Below are 19,677 nucleotides of genomic sequence, written 5' to 3'. Positions count from 1 at the left end.
TTTAAGAAAACAAGAAAACCATAGCTTTTGTTCCTTTTGCATGCTAATAAGTCTGCTGTAAAAGGAATCATACTTTCTTCTTTTCCTGGCCACCTGAAATAACATGTTTAAAATTGACAGATGTATGATTTAGCTGTTAGAAGACACCTATGTTCTTCAAGTTTGGGAAGAACTGTGGGGAGAGGGAAGAAATGAATAAGTGAGGGAGAAAGAAAGAAATCAGATCTCTGATACAGAGGTTGTGGGAGAGTGTAGTGGCAAGTCAATTTCGTTGGTCAGTTTAAATCAGCCCTGGAATTCGATCTGATCAGATAGACCATAGGATTGCTGGGGGCAGGATATAACATATTCAAGGAAGCCTCTAGCCAGAAATGAAAAAAAAAATTTTTTAAAGTAAATGCATATTTCAAGTGGATCTGCAGTAAATTCCCAAGAAAGCTACATCTTTGCTTCTGCTAAGGTATTTTATATACAGGCTTCCCAAACTGATGCCTCTGAGACTGTTGCTAGGATGGTTGCCAAGGGCATGAGCCAGGAGCTGCTGACACTCTTATTTCTATATCCTTACAGTGGCTTTTATTTCAGGGATTGGGTGATTCCTCTGAGTATTCCAGCCAGTACTCTGGTCCTGGAATTCTGCAATTCAAGGGATTTCCAGGGCTCCTCAGATTTTTGTTTTGTGCTTTTGTGTCTCAAAAGATTTTATTTTTATTTATTTTTATTATTTTTTAAATAAATTTATTTATTTTTAATTAATGAATCACCATGAGGGTACAGTTACAGATTTATACACATCTGTGCTTATGCTTCCCCCATACAAAGTTCAGGAACCCATCCCTTCACCAGTGCCCATACTCCACCACCAGTAAACCCAGCATCCCTCCCATCCTCCCCAATCCCATCTCCCCCCACCCCACCCTGTCACTGTGGCAGGGCATTCCCTTCTGTTCTCTCCCTCTAATTAGCTATTGTGGTTTGCAATAGAGGTGTTGAGTGGCCACTGTGCTCAGTCTCAAGCCCTCATTCAGCCTGCAACTCCCTTCTCCCACATGGCCTTCGACTACATTATAGTTGGTGATCCCTTCTCTGAGTTGCCCTTTCCCCAGAATGTGAGGCCAGCCTCCTAGCCATGGAGTCAACCTCCTGGTAGTTGTTTCTACAATTCTTGGGTGTTAGTCTCCCACTCTGTTATTCTATATGTCATAGATGAGTGCAATCTTTCTATGTCTGTCTCTCTCTTTCTGACTCATTTCACTTAGCATGAAACTTTTCATGCCAATCCACTTAAATAAAAAATTTGTGACCTCCTTTTTTCTAACAGCTGCATAGTATTCCATTGTATAGATGTACCAAAGTTTCCTCAACCAGTCATCCATTCTGGGGCATTCGGGTTTTTTCCAGATTCTGGCTATTGTAAACAGTGCTGCGATGAACATACATGTGCATATGCCATTTCGATTATACTTTTTTGCCTCTCTGGGATATATTCCCAGCAGTGGTATTGCTGGGTCAAATGGGAGCTCAATTTCTAATTTTTTGAGAATCGTCCATATTGTTTTCCAGAAGGGCTGAACCAGTCGGCATTCCCACCAGCAGTGTAGAAGGGTCCCTTTCTCGCCACATCCTCTCCAACAGCGGTTGCTTTTGTTCTTTTGGATGTGCGCTAGTCTCTGTGGTGTGAGGTGGTATCTCATGGTTGTTTTGATCTGCATCTCTCTGATGATTAGTGATGTAGAGCACTTTTTCATGTGCCTTTTGACCATTCGTATTTCTTCTTTGGTAAAGTTTCTGTTCATTTCTTCGCCCCATTTTTTGATGGGGTTGGATATTTTCTTCTTGTAGAGTTCAACCAGTGCTTTATATACCATTGATATCAACCCCTTATCTGATGGGTATTGTGTAAATATCCTTTCCCATTCTGTGGATAGTCTTTGGATTCTGGTCACTGTATCTTTTGCGGTGCAGAAGCTTTTTAGTTTAATGTAGTCCCATTTGTTGATCTCTGTTTTTACTAGATTGCTTAGTTCCGTGTCATCTTTGAAGATACCTTTATCTTCAATATCGTGGAGGGTTTTGCCGACCTTGTCTTCAATGTACCTTATGGTTTGTGGTCTAATGTTGAGGTCTTTAATCCATTTTGATCTGACTTTTGTGCATGGTGTCAGGTCAAGGTCTACGCCTATTTTTTTGCATGTGGTTGTCCAGTTGTGCCAGCACCATTTGTTAAAGAGGCTTTCCTTGCTCCACTTCACATCTCTTGCTCCCTTATCAAAGATTAGATGATCATACATTTGGGGTTGTGTGTAAGGGTATTCCACCCTGTTCCATTGGTCTACGGCTCTGCCTTTGTTCCAGTACCATGCTGTTTTAATTGTTACTGCTTTGTAGTAAAGATTGAGGTTGGGGAGGGTGATGCCTCCCATCGTCTTTTTCCCAAGAATTGTTTTAGCTATCCTTGGACGTTTGTTGTTCCATATGAATTTTAAGATTGCTTGATCCATTTCTTTGAAGAATGTCATGGGTATACTTATAGGGATCGCGTTGAATCTGTATAATGCTTTGGGGAGTATTGCCATTTTGACAACATTGATTCTCCCTATCCACGAGCAGGGTATATGTTTCCATTTCCTCATGTCCTCTTTGATTTCATGGAGTAGCGTTTTGTAGTTTTCTTTGTAGAGCTCTTTTACTTCCTTGGTTAAGCTGATTCCGAGGTACTTGATTTTCTGGGGCATGATTGTGAATGGGATTGCTTTTTGTATGTCCCTTTCCTCTGCCTCATTGTTTGCATATATGAAGGCCATGGATTTTTGGGTATTGATTTTGTAGCCTGCAACTTTACTGTATAAGTCTATTGTTTCTAAGAGTTTCTTAGTAGAGGTTTTAGGCTTCTCTAGATATAGTATCATATCGTCTGCAAATAGTGAGAGTTTGATTTCTTCCTTTCCTATCTCGATGCCCTTAATCTCTTTTTCTTGTCTAATAGCTATCGCAAGTACTTCCAGTACTAAGCTTTTAGGCCTTTGAGGCTGGTTTAGTTTCTAGGCAGCATTTTCCCCACAATACGCCTTACTAGGGTCCCTCTCTCTCCCTGCCTGCTATACAATGCAACTTTCTTCCATGACATTTTTCCTTTGGAAATAAACCCAACTGCTATGTGAGCTAAAATTATCAAAGTGCCCAGAGCTATTTCAGACTAGTGCTAATACTTCTAGGATTGGTTTATACTTTCCTCTTCACCTTGAATCCCCGGGGACACTCTTAATTTTTCCTCTAAGTATTAAAACAACAAAGGCTTTATATTAGCTGACATTTCCATGTGGTTTTCTTGTAAGGGAATTTCATGAGGTAGAGATGAGCATCACTCAGAAAGGCCAAATTAATATTTTTTTTTCATGACAGACTCCAGCACCAGGAGCAGCCTCGTACCCGGGAGGACTCACAGCCCTGAGGACAGTTGGGGATGAGTTTATAAAGGCAAGAATCACATCTTAATCAGCCAATGGATACAATAGATAAGCAGCTGCAGGCACTGTGATCAGTAAAGCAAGTTACAGAAGCGAAATAAGCTAGTTGATGGTTAATCTGGTTTATGGTCATGGAATACAATTGGCTTGCACTCATGGGGGACAGTTATGATTGGGGGTAGTGTTGACTATGATTGGGAGTTGATCTGTAGATGGACTGTACTTGTTAATAGGTAACCCCTGACCCGTGGAACAATGGGGATGTGTTCCCATCCTGATGACAGGCTTGGAGAATAATAAAGATGGAATCCCTTATGTAAGGAGCCCTCAACTTAGTTTATGCTGGGATGATTTTGTTGTTTTTTTGTTTTATTTTTTGGATCACAACCTACTGTGCTCAGGACTTGCTTTGGCTCTGTGCTAAGGGATGACTCCTAGCAGGTCTGGGGGACTATGTGGAGAGCCAGGATCAAAACCAGGTTAACATTATGCAAGATATGGAGCCAGAGACAGTACAGTCAGTAGGGCACTTGCCTTGCCTGCGATCTACCCAGGATTTATCTTCAGCATCTTCCTCTGAGCCCGCCAGAACTGATTACTGAGTTGCTAGCTAGGAGTAAGCCCTGAGCATTGCTAGGTAATTCCCTCACACCTACCCACCCAAAAGTGTGAAAGATATAGTCCTAACTACCATAGTATCTCTCTGGCCTTGCTATAGAGATGTTTTTTATTAAGACTATTTGTGGAGTATGGTAGAAAATAAGAATGCTAGATTTTTTTTAAATGATTATTAAGAATTTCATGATGGACACTGCAGAGAATGAACTCAATCTTGAGAGCCTTCTAAGCTTATGGCTCTGCGAAAAGTCATAAATGGTTTTCCTTATAAAACCAACCCTGACTTGTAAACGGTACAATCTCTCTTTACTGCCACAGATGCTAGTCTGTTTTCTCTTACGTGTTACACACTTCATTCTCATTTTCCACTAGCAGTTATTTTCAAATCTAACCCTTCCCTCTTTCTTAAAAATGACAGCAATATCCAGAGGTCTCATGTTGCATTCTGCTTACCATAAAATTACCAATCACTGCACCACTGTAGCACTATCGTCCTGTCATTCATCGATTTGCTTGAACATGCACCAGTGATGTCTTCAGGGTTAGACTTGTTTTTACTGTTTTTGGCATATCGAATATGCCACAGGTAGCTTGCCAGGCTCTGCTGTGTGGGCAGGGATACTCTCGGTAGCTTGCCAAGCTCTCTGAGAGGGACAGAAGAATCGAACCCAGGGTCGGCCAAGTGCAAGGCATATGCCCTTCCCACTGTGCTATCACTCCCCCACCAAAAAAACAAAATACCTCTAGAAAAAGTAGTACATACTTCTCCACTTATTTCTGAATCAATCTACTGAGTGTTCATATTTTTCTACTGAAATGATTCTTTGATCACAGTACTCCCCGATTTGTAAATCTAACTACCGGTGTCTCTTGTTCATCTGATGCTATTATCTTTTTATTTTACTTTATTGGCGTATTATCTTCATTTCCAAGGTCTCAATTTCTTAGCCTAAAAGCACACAGATCTAACATTTATCATATAATGTTGGCATTCGGTAAAATACTCTCCTGTAAATTCCAAAAGCACAACTTGGCAAACCGTGCAGGTGAAATTGTGAACCAAATTTGGTGAGCTGTGGTTTCTTATCTCGTTCCTTTCAGTAATATCTCCCAATCAGTCTGAAATCTCTCCCTAGCATATCAGTTTGTTTTTGTTTTTGCTTTTTTGCTCTTTGGATTACATCCGGCAATGCTCAGGGGTTACTCCTGGCTCTGCACTCATTAGACCTGGGAGTCCTTTGGGGGACCATATGGGATTCTGGGAATCGAAAGCCGGGTCTGCCGTGTGCAAGGCAAATGACTTACCCTCTGTGCTATCGTTCCAGCCCCCACGCATGTCAGTTGTTTTACATAAAACTAGAAACTCTATGACTTTGCACAGCACGGATGCCACTGAAGTGAGAAGGGCCACTACAGTGGAGAAGGAATCAGCCACAGTACAAGTGCTGGCACTCTGACCGCTGCCTCACACTATGCTGCCAGTGAAAGGTAAACCCTCTGGCCTTACTGCAAACTCTTGGTGGTCTCCAGGAAGCTCTTGTGAGATCTGTTCACTGAAGTCAGGCTGCTCTCATTAAAGCAGTTCCCAAGATGTGTGTGAGATGTGCGTGAGATGTACTTGGCATAAGAGACGTCCCTACTACCCAACTGACGGAGCCCTGGTTCTCAGGCTGAGGCATGGTTACCACCTTTGTAGGAAAGGGAAACATCCATCTTCCACTTGGAAGTTCTAGGCTCATTTATCTGTCACCTAGAAATGAATTTCAGGGAGGGGTAATTCGTGAAGTATATGTTTTATTAAGGAATTAGAAAAAAATTTTCATACATTTAAGAATACAGCCTGAGTCAGAATATGGGTAACGTCAGTCTGTAGTGCCCTGAGTAGATTGGGAAATGGGTCATGCAGATCTAGGCCTTTTCCCAGCTGCCTTCACCCTGGTGCTCTCTGTGTAGACAGGAGTGCATTGCTAGGCAACAGGAAGGAACACATCTTTGAACTCATCCATTTGGGTCTTTATTCTTCTTTCACAGTCTTATCTGGACGTTTGCTTCTGCCTGGAGTTCAGTTCCTCAAACTACATGTTCTTAAATCTGGAGCCTCATGCTGATAGTTGGGTGACTCCTTTTTAGATTATGCTTCAGTTTTATATATTCTTCAAATTTATTGCCAAGAGATCCCTCAACAGCTTCCTTTATAATCCCATAAAGGAAGGTGTTTTTCTCTTCCTCACTTTCTTTCTTCCTTCCTTTCTTTCTTTCTTTCTTTCTTTCTTTCTTTCTTTCTTTCTTTCTTTCTTTCTTTCTTTCTTTCTTTCTTTCTTTCTTTCTTTCTTTCTTTCTTTCTTTCTTTCCTTCCTTCCTTCCTTCCTTCCTTCCTTCCTTCCTTCCTTCCTTCCTTCTTTCTTTCTTTCTTTCTTTCTTTCTTTCTTTCTTTCTTTCTTTCTTTCTTTCTTTCTTTCTTTCTTTCTTTCTTTCTTTCTTTCTTTCTTTCTTTCTTCCTCCCTCCCTCCCTCCCTCCCTCCCTCCCTCCCTCCCTCCCTCCCTCCCTTCCTTCCTTCCTTCCTTCCTTCCTTCCTTCCTTCCTTCCTTCCTTCCTTCCTTCCTTCCTTCCTTCCTTCCTTCCTTCCTTCCTTCCTTCCTTCCTTCCTTTTCTTTCTTCTTTCTTCCTTATATGAGGGCCACACATTGCTGTGCCGAGGGATTACTAATTATTTTGTGTGCAGGGATCACTCCTGGAGGGCTTTGGGGGCCATATGGGGTGAAGAAATTAAATCCTGGTATTCTGAATGCAAGGCAAGTTCTTTGCCTACTCTATCATCGCTTTGGTCCCTCCCAAAAGTTGTCTTTTTAAATACAAACTCTGTCTTCACAGGGTCCTATATTTTGGACCAGAGTTTCCTTTTATGAGAAACTTTTCTGAGTTAAATACTCCTGTGATATGATATTCTTTCATGCATATTTGTTACACTGATTTAAAATTGCCTGAACATGCCTATTCTATAACTTTGTAAAAAACATTTCACCTTTCTGATATTCATATCTTTAATATACAATTGCTGAGTACCTGTCTTCTGTGCTCTTTACAAATGAGAGAAATGTGTTTTCTCTACAATTCTGAGATTTTGTTAGGATCCATAGAAGGAAAAAACATATTAATAAAAGATAACAAACACAATTTTAATGCCTCTTATGCCTATGTATAGAGATACCCAGGGGAAATCAGGGAACTCCCTGAAGTGGTTTGGAGTTTATTAGCATAGTAATAGAAACTTTTAGTTTATTAGCATAGCCTACTTAGAAAGCAAATTTGTGGAGAAATGTCTAGGCAAATAGAATAGAAAATATAAATTCTAAAGAATATAAATTAAATTCTATGTTTTTTTCTTTTTGGGACACACCCGGTGATGCACAGGGGTTACTCCTGGCTTATGCACTTAGGAATCACTCCTAGCAATGCTCAGGGACCATATGAGATGCGGTGAATTGAACCCAGGTCAGCTGCATGCAAGGCAAACACCCTACCTGCTGTGATACTGCTCCAGGTCCAAGACAGTTAAATTCTTAGTAAAGATTTATTTTGTTGTCTGTTTTGTTTGGGGGCCATATCCTGAGGTGTTAGGTGATGACACCAGAAGTTTCTGGAGTGATTATGCACAGTGCCAGGAATATTGACCTGGGATTGGCCATATGTAGGTAGGTGCCTTAACTTCTGTACTAGCTATGAGTAAATTTGTATGTAGATACTGTTGGTGTCTTTACCAAGGTCTAATGTTACCTGTAGATATTCAACTTTGTCCTTCCTTGTAGAGAAGGTAAAGAGTAACCTTTGAAAATTTATATTCTTAGGAAAATAAGGAAAAGACTAAATCTTCTTTCTGTTTGCCTAAAGCTCTAACTAATCTCTAAATAATATTTATACAAAAGTGACATATTTTGGACTTGCTGTAAAGAATACTGGATGTTAAAGCAATAACAATGAAAAAAATAATTTCTGTTGTTTGAAAGAAAACCTTTCATTAACCGTGTAGGTCCTTATGTCCAGAAAATAATGAAATTGACAGGACAGATTAATCGGAGACAAAAGACCACATTTTCTTTCACAAACATAGAAGCACCATTGTGAATATGGCGCCCAATGAAATGACCAAATCAGTTTATTTATATAAAGTTTAGAGAATGAGGTTCTGTGAAGAAAAGATAGGACAAAAATTATTGACTATTACTGACTTAATACAGCAAATCCAGAAGACTGAGTAGAGTGTGTTTACATAGTTTTCATTCTCTGTCTCCAACGATAAGAATATCTATTTCCCTCTTTAAGTTGACTATCCTTCACATAAAAAATGTATTCCTGCTTTCAAATTTGATAAAGAGGAGGAGGTTCAGAGAAAAGTTCTGATTTTACTAGTAAAGTAAGTTTAGCTATTATTCACTATTCACTGATTCTTTAATTATCAAGAATGCATCACTTTAGCACATTTGATATGGTCTGATCTGAAACTCATTCCCAAGCACTTGTTGCTTGGGTCTAAAGTTTGGAACTAAGTATTAGAAATGGTATTGTTACTTTCTTATTCCATGCTAATTACAAAGAATAGTAATTACACACTAATTACAAAGAATGATAATTAAATTATGACTCATTTTGACTATACGCCATGCACTGTGCTTATTATCATGTTGCAGACATCACCTTTGTAAATGACATGGATATGGAAAGGAAAAACACAAGAAGGGTACTGTGTCATAAGGATATTGTGTCAGAAAGAGCCCATACAATGGGAAAGAATATTTACCCAATATCCATCTAATAAGAGATTAATATCCAGGAGATACAAGAAACGAGTAGAATTATACAAGAAAAAAACCCCAACCCTATCAAAAAATGGGGAGAAAAAATAAACAGAAGTTCCTCCAAAAAAGAAATACAAATGGCCAAAAGGCACATAAAAAAATACTCCACATCGATAGTCATCAGGGAGATGCAAATCAAAACAACAATGAGATATCATCTCACACCACGGAGACGGGCACGCATTCAAAAGAACCAAAGCAACCAGTGCTGGCGTGGATGTGGGGAAGAAGAGACACTCTTTCACCACTGGTGGAAATGCCGACTGGTCCAACCTTCTCGAAAACAATAATGAAAAGTCCTTTGAAAACTAGAAATTGAGCTTCCAATGACCCCGCAATAACACTTCTGAGAATATATCCCAAGGATGCAAAAAAGCACAGTAGAAATGACCTCTGTACCTATATGTTCATTGCAGCACTGTTCACAATAGGCAAAATCTGGAAACAACCTGAGTGCCCTAGAACAGATGACTGGTTAAAGAAACTTTGGTACATCTACACAGTAGAATACTATGCAGATGTTAGGAGAGATGAAGTCATGAAATTTGCTTATAGACATAGAGAGTATCATGCTAAGTGAAATGAGTCAGAAAGAGAGGGACAGACATAGAGGGACTGCACTCATTTGTGGAGTGTAGGGTAGCATCACGTGAGGCTGACACCCAAGGACAGTAGATACAAGGGCCAGGAGGATTGCCCCATAGCTGGAAGCCTGCTTCATGAGCGGAGGGGAGAAGGCAGATGGAATAGAGAAGGGATCACTAAGAAAATGATGACTGGAGGAACCAGTCGGGATGGGAGATATGTGCCGAAAATGGATAATGGACCAAACATGATGACCTCTCAGTGTCTGTGCTGCAAGCCATAATGCCCGAAAGTAGAGAGAGAGTATGGGGAATATTGTCTGCCATGGAGGCAGGGGGAGGGTGGGAAAGGGAGGTATACCCGGGATATTGGTGGTGGGAAATGTGCACTGGTGGAGGGATAGGTGTTTGATCATTGTGTGATTGAAACCCAAACATGAACGCTTGTAACTATCTCACGGTGATTCAATAAAATAAAAATTAATAAAAATATTTTTTAAAAAAGAAGGGTTTTGTGTATTCTATAGGGAAGCTAGGGAAAGCCCCAGAGGCTCTCCCCCACCCAGGATGGCCCATGCCATGGGTAGACAGAGGAGGAAATGAGGGCCAGGCTGGTTGATGACCAGTTATCATTTATTCCATTCTCCCCACGAGCCTGTTCCAGTCTCACTAAGCTCCCCATTCTCATCTCACACTGCCCCTCACTCCTGTCTCCTCCTGTCTCTCCCCCTCAACTCTCTGCCTCAATTTCGTAGCCTGGACTCTCGTTTCTCCACGTGCCTGCTCCTCCGTTCTTCCCCTACGTTCTTCTCCCTCTACCCTCTTGCTAGTCTCTCCATACTCCATCTTGCTGCCCTCTATCTCTCATCTCTTCCCAATTCCCCAGCATTGAGGGTACCCACACACCCCATTGGTAGTTGCAGAATCAACATATCAAAAGCCCTTCTTCTGCTTAAGGGCAAAATGCCACCTAGGGGTGTTTCTGCTTTCCTTAGTCCAATAGCTTAATTAACATCTTAATTAACATCTTAATATTAGTTATTTTGGATGGACACAGTAAGAGATACATGGAGCTTGTTGGGTGGCTGTCCTGGGGACATCTCGCCATGGACTCAGACTACAGTGCTCGGACTGGATTAATCATTCCTAACCCTAGCAGGGTCCAAATCTGGTTATGACTTTTTGTATCATGACAACATCTATCCATTACCATGCTCTTATCTTATAGTTAAGTATTATGGCTCTTTGGCCAGGCCCATTTCAATGCCAGGGTAGCTCACAGGTTGCCCTGGGGCCATCCAGTTCCTTGTCAGGACCCTGCTTTTTGGGTCTTTTCTAGGAAGTAAAGGCAACTGAGGCTGAGTTAACAGATGCCCTGAAGTGATTATCATTCAGAGTTAATTAACTTCCAGGTTACAAAAGTATATCATTAACTGTCTTCCTGCACCTGTACAAAAAGGACATCACTCTGAATTAACTATGCAAAGGACTTATGGAGAAGAGAAAGACAATATTTACAAGTTAAGAGATCACAAAGACAGAGGTTACAAATAAACACAGAGGAATGGGAGCACCGTGATGGGAGGAACCCAGTAAACCTAACCTCCCTGTGAAAGGAAAAACCAATGTTATCCTACAAGGTACCCTTCTCCTCAATATATACGGCTAATTAAGAATAACTAATCTCCATAACTTTTACTAACTAAAGTTACTTTTAACTTTTACTAATGGTGTAGTTTGAAGTAACTCTGTATGAGACTTATGTGTTTCTTTACTGTGCCTCTCTGGTCACACCTTATAATGGTTGCATCATCCCCCTCCTTCAAATATCTTTGCCTTAGGTAAAATTATTGGTTATATTTACTGAAGTTGCATAGATGAATTACTTATGATTTTTTTACTATTTATGATCTAGTTTTTATTTACCATTTTTATATAGGCATTGTGATTTATAAACTGTTAATGATCATTTTATCATCCATTACTTTCACCAATGTCCCAATGACTATTCTATTACCCCCTACCAGGTAAGCTCAGTTCTGTAGACACAACCTTTTATTCTGAAGCTTTTCATCATTTGCTGTTTACTTACTAGGTTATTTATATGTCACTTGTGAAAGAAACCTTTATTTAATTGTGGAGGTGGTAAAAACTATAGATTTTATGGGAAGGACTGGAGCAATAGCACAGCGGGTAGGGTATTTGCCTTGCACTTGGTCGACCTGGGTTTGATTACTTTGTTCCTCTTGAAGAGCTGGCAAGCAACCAAAAGTATGTTCCCCCTGCATGGCAGAGACTGGCAAGCCCCCCGTGGCATATTCGATATGCCAAAAACAGTAACAAGTCTCACAATGGAGACATTACTGGTGCCCACTTGAGCAAATCTATAAACAATGGGATGACAGTGTTACAGTGCTACAGTGCCTTATTTTGTGTTCTTCTCTTTTTGTCTATTGAGTATAATAGAGAAGTTCAAATGATCATTGATTGATTATGAAAACAAGTGACAAGTGTATTCAATCTCCAAGCTCCTCTTCAGCTTCTTCATCTTCCTCATCCTCCTTATCCTCATCATCGTTGTCGACCTTCTCCTCCTCCTCCCTTTCCTCCTCTTTCTCTTCTTACTCCCTCTCTTCCTCCTCTTCTTCCTCCTTCTCTTCTTCTTCCTTCTCCTCTTCCTCCTCCTCCTTCCTCAATTTTTTTTTATTATTGAAGGTTAGTAACTTTGGCAACAGTAAGATTAATGTTTATGGCTTTAATGTACAATGTTAAAATTCCTTTGGTGTCTTTACATGTTCCTCTCTCACCTCTTTGCTAATAAAGCAGGGAAATGGCATTCTTCTGATTTATTTTACACATGTTTATCCTCTTAAGCTTGCTCAATTTGGAATTAGAAAATCCTTCTTTGGTTTTGTGGCTCTTTATATTCTTTCAGACTAAGAACATTTCTACATTGTATTCAATTGGATCATGCTCGGTCTGTAACAAACACTTCTCTCAGATCAGTGAACTTTCTTTTTAAGCACCTCCTACTAAGCAACACATTTTTATACTAAATATCCTAATTCAGTTTTCCAGTTCTCTGTCTTACTGACTAAACATATTGATACAGCAAGAGGATTTTAACATAGCCTCTTGCTTGGGTATGGATATTCTTTCCACCCTGTTTTTCACTGGCGTCTAATTTGCTGACTTCATTCCCCATGATTTATTTTACAAATATGCTGTCATATATTAAGGTCAACACTCCATTTACCATGCTGAATTTGAGTACATTATCATTTTTATTGTGTACTTTTCTCTATTATAGGTATGAAATAAAACCCAGTTTGTTTTACAATGAAGATTAAATATGCTACTAGACTGTCAAAGACTTTTAAATAAAAGTTTGGCTTTTTCTTATAAAACCGATTACCAATCCCTAAGGGGAGGAAAACATGGATAGAATTAATGTAAGTGGTAACAATTCTTTGGTATTTTGGTGGTGAAAGTTAAGTAGCTTTGTACAGCAAAACTATAATCATAAACATTATTAAAATCATGATCTCTAAACTACAGTATTCAAATAAACAACAGAAAAGCAAAAGACATTGGTTGTGCCAAAAATTGAGAAAGACAAGAAGCAGAAGGAAAAGAAGAAATATGTTTGCTAAGAGCTTGGGATTTGTTCACATAATTAATCATAGATGTTTGGAGCAATTTGATTATACTCAAGAATAAGAGTAATAGAACACAGATGATGCTTTCCATAAAACCTGGTATTTAAAAATATATGTATTTTTAAGGAATTGACAGTTGCATAGTATTCCATTGTGTAGATACACCATATTTCTTTATCGAGTCTCTGTTCTTGGCACTCAGATTGTTTCCGGATTCTGGCTATGGTGAATTGTGCTGTAATGAACATAGAAGTGCAGGTGGCATTTCTGCTGTATGTTTTTGTGCCCCCAGTGTATATTCCCAGAAGTAGTATTGCTGAGTCATAAGGAAGCTCAATTTCTACTGTTCTGAGGAATGCTTATATTGTTTTCCAGTGAGGTTCAACCAGTCAGCATTCCCACCAACTAGAACGCTAGTCTCTCTCCCAACATCTGCACCAGTACTGCTTGCTCTTGTTCTTTTTGATGTGTGCCAGTCTCTGTGTCTCTGTAGTGTAAGGTGATATCTGATTATTTTTTTTTATTTCCATGTCCCTGATGATTAGTGATGTAGAGCATTTTTCTCATGTGCCTTTTGGCCATTTGCATTTCTTCTTTGAGGAAGTGTCTGTCCATTTCTTCTTTCCACTTTTGGATGGGGTTGGATGTTTCTTTCTTCTAAAATTCTACCAGTCCCTTTATATTTTTGATATAAAATTAACCCCTAATCTTGGGCAAAAACTTTTTTGCAATCAATGGGCTGTATTTGCATATTGGTCACTGTCTTTGGAGGTGCTGAAGCTTCTTAGAAAAAGTGAAGTCATGAAATTTGCTTATAAGTGGATGGACATGGAGAGCAAGATGAGTGAAATGAGTCAGGAGAGGGACAGACATAGAATGATTTCACTCATTTGTGTGGTATAAAATGTAAAGTATGTAGCTGTCACTCATAGACAAAGACTGGAGCCATAGCACAGCAAGTAGGACATTTGCCTTACTCAAGGCTGACCCTGGTTTGATTCCTTCATCCCTCTTAGAGAGCCTGGTAAGCTACCGAGAGTATTTTGCCTGCAACGCAGAGTCTGACAAGCTACTCGTGGTGTATTTGATATGCCAAAAACAGTAACAACAAGTCTCACAATGGAGACATTATTGGTGCCCACTTGAGCAAATCAATGAACAACGGGATGACAGCGCTACGACAGTGTTACCCAGAGACAATAGAAATGAGAGTCAGGAGGGCTGGCTCATAGTTGAAAGATTGTCACAAGTGGGGGGAAGGGGAAGGTAAGTCAGAATAGAAAAGAGACCACAATAACAATGACAGTTGGAAATGATCACTCTGGACAATAAGTGAATGTTGAAATTAGGTATACATGATGACCTTACAGTACCTGTGCCACAGACCATAGTGTACAAAAGGAAAGAGACAGGGAGGGGGAGAGGAAGAGAGGGAGAGGGAGGGGGAGACAAAGAGGGAGAGAGAGGGGGAGAGATAGAAGAAAATGTCTGCAATATTTGCAGAGACAGACTGAAGGTGGGGGTGTGGAAGAAAAGAAACTGGGACATTGGTGGCAGGAAATATACACTGTTGAAGGGATGGGTACTGGAACACTGTATGACTGAAACCCAATCATGGAAAACTTAACTGTTAATCTCATGGTGATTTTAAAAACAAGTTTGAGAATTAAGAAGAATTAACTTAATCAGTTCCTTGTATGCAAACAAAAGACTGAGCAGCAGCCATTACTTAAATTAGGATGGGAATGTGGTACTGAGAACCAGTTCTGATATTAAGTAACTGAAATAAAAAATACATTATTTTAAAAAAAGCATTGAGGAGAAATTGCAAGTATGGACCATAACCTGGCCTACCATTCTTTAGAATAAGCACACAGCACTGTGGTCACTGAAAGAGGCTGCCCTGTAGTATTAAACCATCATGCCTTGATCCTGATCCAGAGGAAACGTTATTGAGACTTTTAAAGGATTTTCATTGACTTCATTGATTACTTTGATACTCTATTGAGGACTTCCAAATAACTGTGTTGGCTAGAAAGAGAACTCAAATTAAAAGGGCCCTACCTAAAAATCTGTTTCTTCTACAAACTCATTAACAGCTCTTTTCTCTTCTGGCTTTAAACCCCTATTGGTCTTGGGCAGGTAGAAGCAAAACCAAAGACACAGAAAATTTATAGCACTCAGTAGTGATACAAACAGATTGTTTTTAAAACATAAAAACCTAATGATAATATAATAATAAAGGCTTTACATATATGAGAAACTAAAATTACATAACTAAGAATACCACAATCTAATTGAGAGGACCAATTGAATTTAATATGACTAATGTGCATAATTTCTTTCACATAATCATTACTACATATTATTTTTCGAAAAACTATGACCTTTGACATCTATCAATCCCCAATAATCTTTGGTCTTCTAGCTTTATACCTACATTCATAACTCTTTTTTCTCCCTGCTGATTCCTGATGATGATGATGATGATGATGACGATGATTTCCCTGAATGATCCTCCTTAGTTTCTGCATAACATCAGTAATTACTACAAAGCATAAGCACCCAAGATAGAGTGAACTTAAATCTTTTTTCATTCAGTAAAATTATACTATGTATAAGTAATAATTAAATTTAATTAACAGTTCAAATAGCAAATATAGTACTGTAATAAGCATTTTGTCTTATTCACACACTAATTCCTTTTACTGATCCAGTGAATAGAAAATATAACTCCCATTTTATAGATTACAATGCTATTAAAAAACAAGATTTTTTTATTATTTAACAAATGAGTGAAGGTATAGTCATTCCTGAAAAAATTAGAATGGAAAAAGAACATTCTTTTTTTTTAATTGCAATGAATCTATTTATGTGAAACAGACTATTATGTATTTGATACAAAGTTATGTTTGTTTAATAGTTGCTTGAATTATATTCGCTTTCTTTCCTTTAGTCAAATACTTTTCTATTTTTCAGTTATTGCTCATTCTGATTGGCATAGGATATATTTTCCCTGAAGTTCATGACAACTGAGTTTTTGACTTTAATTTTTTTATCATTAGCAACATCATATTGTCCTTATCAGAATTTGATGAGGATGTTATTTAAACTTAAACTAGTTAATTATACAAATTCACCAAAGAACTCACTGTAAAAATCCCATCCAAATTGTCTATAGGAAAATATAATACCAGACAAAGTTTCAAGGAATCTATGTAGCATTTAGGTAGATTACTGCATGTTGCCTGTTACTGATAGGTTCATATCAGAATTGAAAAAAAAAACATAAATCAGCTGATGAATGTGAGAAAATTCAGGAAGGTGTCATATAATTGACCAGAGACAGTTTTTCTGGCAGACTGCATCATTAGAATATTTATTTAGTCAAGCATTTATTGAACATCTACTTGGCATTACGTCATGAATTATGGTCAGTATTGAGATCAGTGAAGATAAGCCAACATCCTCTGCTTCATCAGAGATCTCAGAATAGCTTGGGAAGGTTCCTTTACAAATTGTCTTTTTTGTTGTTGCTGCTGTTTTACTGAAAATGTGATAGTGACTGATAGAAGCTCAAGATATTATGGAAATGACAGGATTGCCTGATATAGGACAGGAAAAAAATCAGAGGAAGTAATGGCAAAGCTGTTTTACGGGATGACAAAGATTAACTAGGCAGAAGGTCTAGTTCAGGAGGAAACAGCGTCCTCAAAGACCTAGTTCTAGTAAAAGAAGTAGTATAACGTGTTTACAACATTGCAGAGGTTCTGTTTCTTATAATGTGTAAGACACAATGGCATGAGTTAAGGTTATATTATGCATAATTGATTTTTGTCTGCTTGTTCTGATAAAATTTACCCTTAACCACACTGCTTTGTAAAGCTATTTATAGTTTTAGGATATAGGAATAACATGGTCAGATTTGCATTTATATAAGCCATCCTTAACTTGGATTTGAGAAACCTAAGACTTAGTTCCTACAGGAAGCTACGGTTGCAAGACATGGCAAGGATTTAAGACGAGGATGTGTGGGAAATCACAAAGAAAATATTTTCATAGGTATGCAGTGTAAGTTTCCAAATAAAGAAAGGGGTATGGTAGGCTCACTCGTCGGACTCGAGTGTTTGGTGGCTGAGAGCCGCCTCCCCAGGCTGGTCCACCGGCAGGGGTGGATGATGGGCGAAGGACCCAGGGAATAGAGAAATAGCATTCGGCCCCCGGGCTGGTTGGTAGTCAGTTTATTTCTCATTTCTCCCCAGTGTAGTCCAATATCTTCCTTTATGGCACAATCATAGTCATAGTTTTGGTAGTAGCCTCAGTCATCAGAGTTCCATCATCCTAGTGTCCTTGTAGACCTCAAACTCCTCTCTTTCCTTATATCCTCTTCCTTGTCTCGACCTAGTCTCATAGTCCTCTATGTCCACTCATCATCGTCATCTATTTGTCCTTCTAGTCTCAAAGTCTCCAAAGTCTCAGTTCTCCTTCTTGTCTTCAATGTCTCGCCATTGACCATCTCCTTCTCAACGTCTGGTCCTCATCATCCAGTCTTCAGCATCTAGTCCCCAACGTCTTTGACATCTCATTCTCAGCATCTTCAACATCTAGTTCTCATGTCTCATCTTCATCTCCTCCCCTCTGGCCCCTTACAGCATAGTTATACAGAAATCATGAAGGTTGGGGATACACAAAGGTGAGTTTGAACATTATCATAACATCAAAGAGATGGAAAGCCACTCCTACAGGGGATTAACTCAAGGACAAATTCTCATCTGAGGATTCAGCACTTCAGATTACTAGGAGATCTGCTCAAATCTGGGATTCCATCTAGGGTGTATTGCTTTCTCCTTTCCTCACTAGTAATCCATTTAAACAGTAATTAAACAGTAATCTATTAAATAGTAAATTTACATCTTATAATATTTCTAGTCATTTTGCATGAATGCAGTCAGAGATATATTAAGCTTTAAGGTTGATTCTTCCTGGGGACATCTCACTATATATTCCATTCCACAGTCCTCAGGACACATTATTCTTTCTTAATCCCAGCAGGGTCCTTATTCAGTTACTTCTTCTTAGGTCATGACGGAGTTGTTCCATGACCATGCTCTTATTATACTTAAGGCAGTTGGCTTGTTATCTTTCGATGTCAAGGTAGCTTACAGTTTGCCCTCGGTCCTTCCACTCCCTCTTCAGGACCCTGCTCTAGGAGAGCTAGGAACTAAGGGCAATTGAGGCTTAAGTCAAGTAAATATGGATGTCCTGAAATAAACATTATTTGGAGTCAATTAACTCCAAGATACAGAGCATAGCATGAACTGTGTTTATGCAAAAAGAACATTGCTAAATAAACCATGCAAATGACATAAAGGAAAAGAGAAAAGCAATATAGGATTATCAGTGCCTGATGGAATTGGGTGTGCCTTAGTTGCACTGATGTGAGAGTAGTTCAATAAACCTCAAGCTCCCTGAGAGAGGAGCAAGGACAACCCAATGTTATCCAACAATGCAGGAAACAAAATTAGGAGCACTTGGGGACTGAGAAACAGAATAGATAGGGCATTCACTTGTCATATAGCCGACCTGGGATTGATCCCCAGCATCCCTTCTGGTCCCAAAGCCTGCCAGGAAGTGATGTCTTGTGCAAAGCCAGGAGCAAGCCCGAGTACCACCAAGTATGGCCCCAAAATATAAATTAAAAAAAAAAAAGGAGAACTTATTCATCTTTTCCTTTTGTAGCTGAATCCAAACTTTTAAATTGATGGAACAGAAAATTAAAAGAAAACCTAATACTTAAAATTCCTTAAATTTTGCTTACGTAGTTTTAAAATTACTCTAAAGCTAACAAAACACATGCGTCATAGTAAGCAGATCAAAGAATCTATTTTCTTGGCTCTGAAATTAAAAAATTTGTAAGGGTGTGTGAATGAAAAGGACTGTGGGGAAGGGAAGAAAATATTCTGATGGTGTTAACATGATATGTGATCATTACAATATCACATTAATGATGTTATAATTATGGTAACAGAAATAACATAAGTAAACACTGACAAGTTTGATAGCTATTTTGTAATATGACAAAACTGTAGAAAATTACATATAAATGTAATATGTCTTTGAATAATTAAAATTAAGATTGATGAATTAAAGGAGCTTATCTTTTGTCTGATAACAAGTGTAGAGTGAAGCCAGAATTTCTAATTTTGGTTGTATATATCTTCTCTACTGACAATTCATAGAAAACTAAGCAACATACAATATAAACAACATACAATATTTTGATTCATTTGTAGTATAGGTTTGGAAACCTACCCTGAGGGTATGCTGCTGGTATTCACAGTTTCTGCTAATGCCTCAAATCTGGCCGATTTAGATATTTCAGCTTGATTGGGGGTTCCAAATGTGCATTCTTTTCCTCTGATGAAAGAGATTAATCACTGTTACTGTCATCCCATTGCTCATCGATTCACTTGAGCGGGCACCAGTAAAGTCTCC

This window comes from Sorex araneus, chromosome 2, assembly GCF_027595985.1.
Source record: "Sorex araneus isolate mSorAra2 chromosome 2, mSorAra2.pri, whole genome shotgun sequence".
Classification (NCBI taxonomy): Eukaryota; Metazoa; Chordata; class Mammalia; order Eulipotyphla; family Soricidae; genus Sorex; species Sorex araneus.
Note: the sequence above shows the minus strand (reverse complement) of the source record.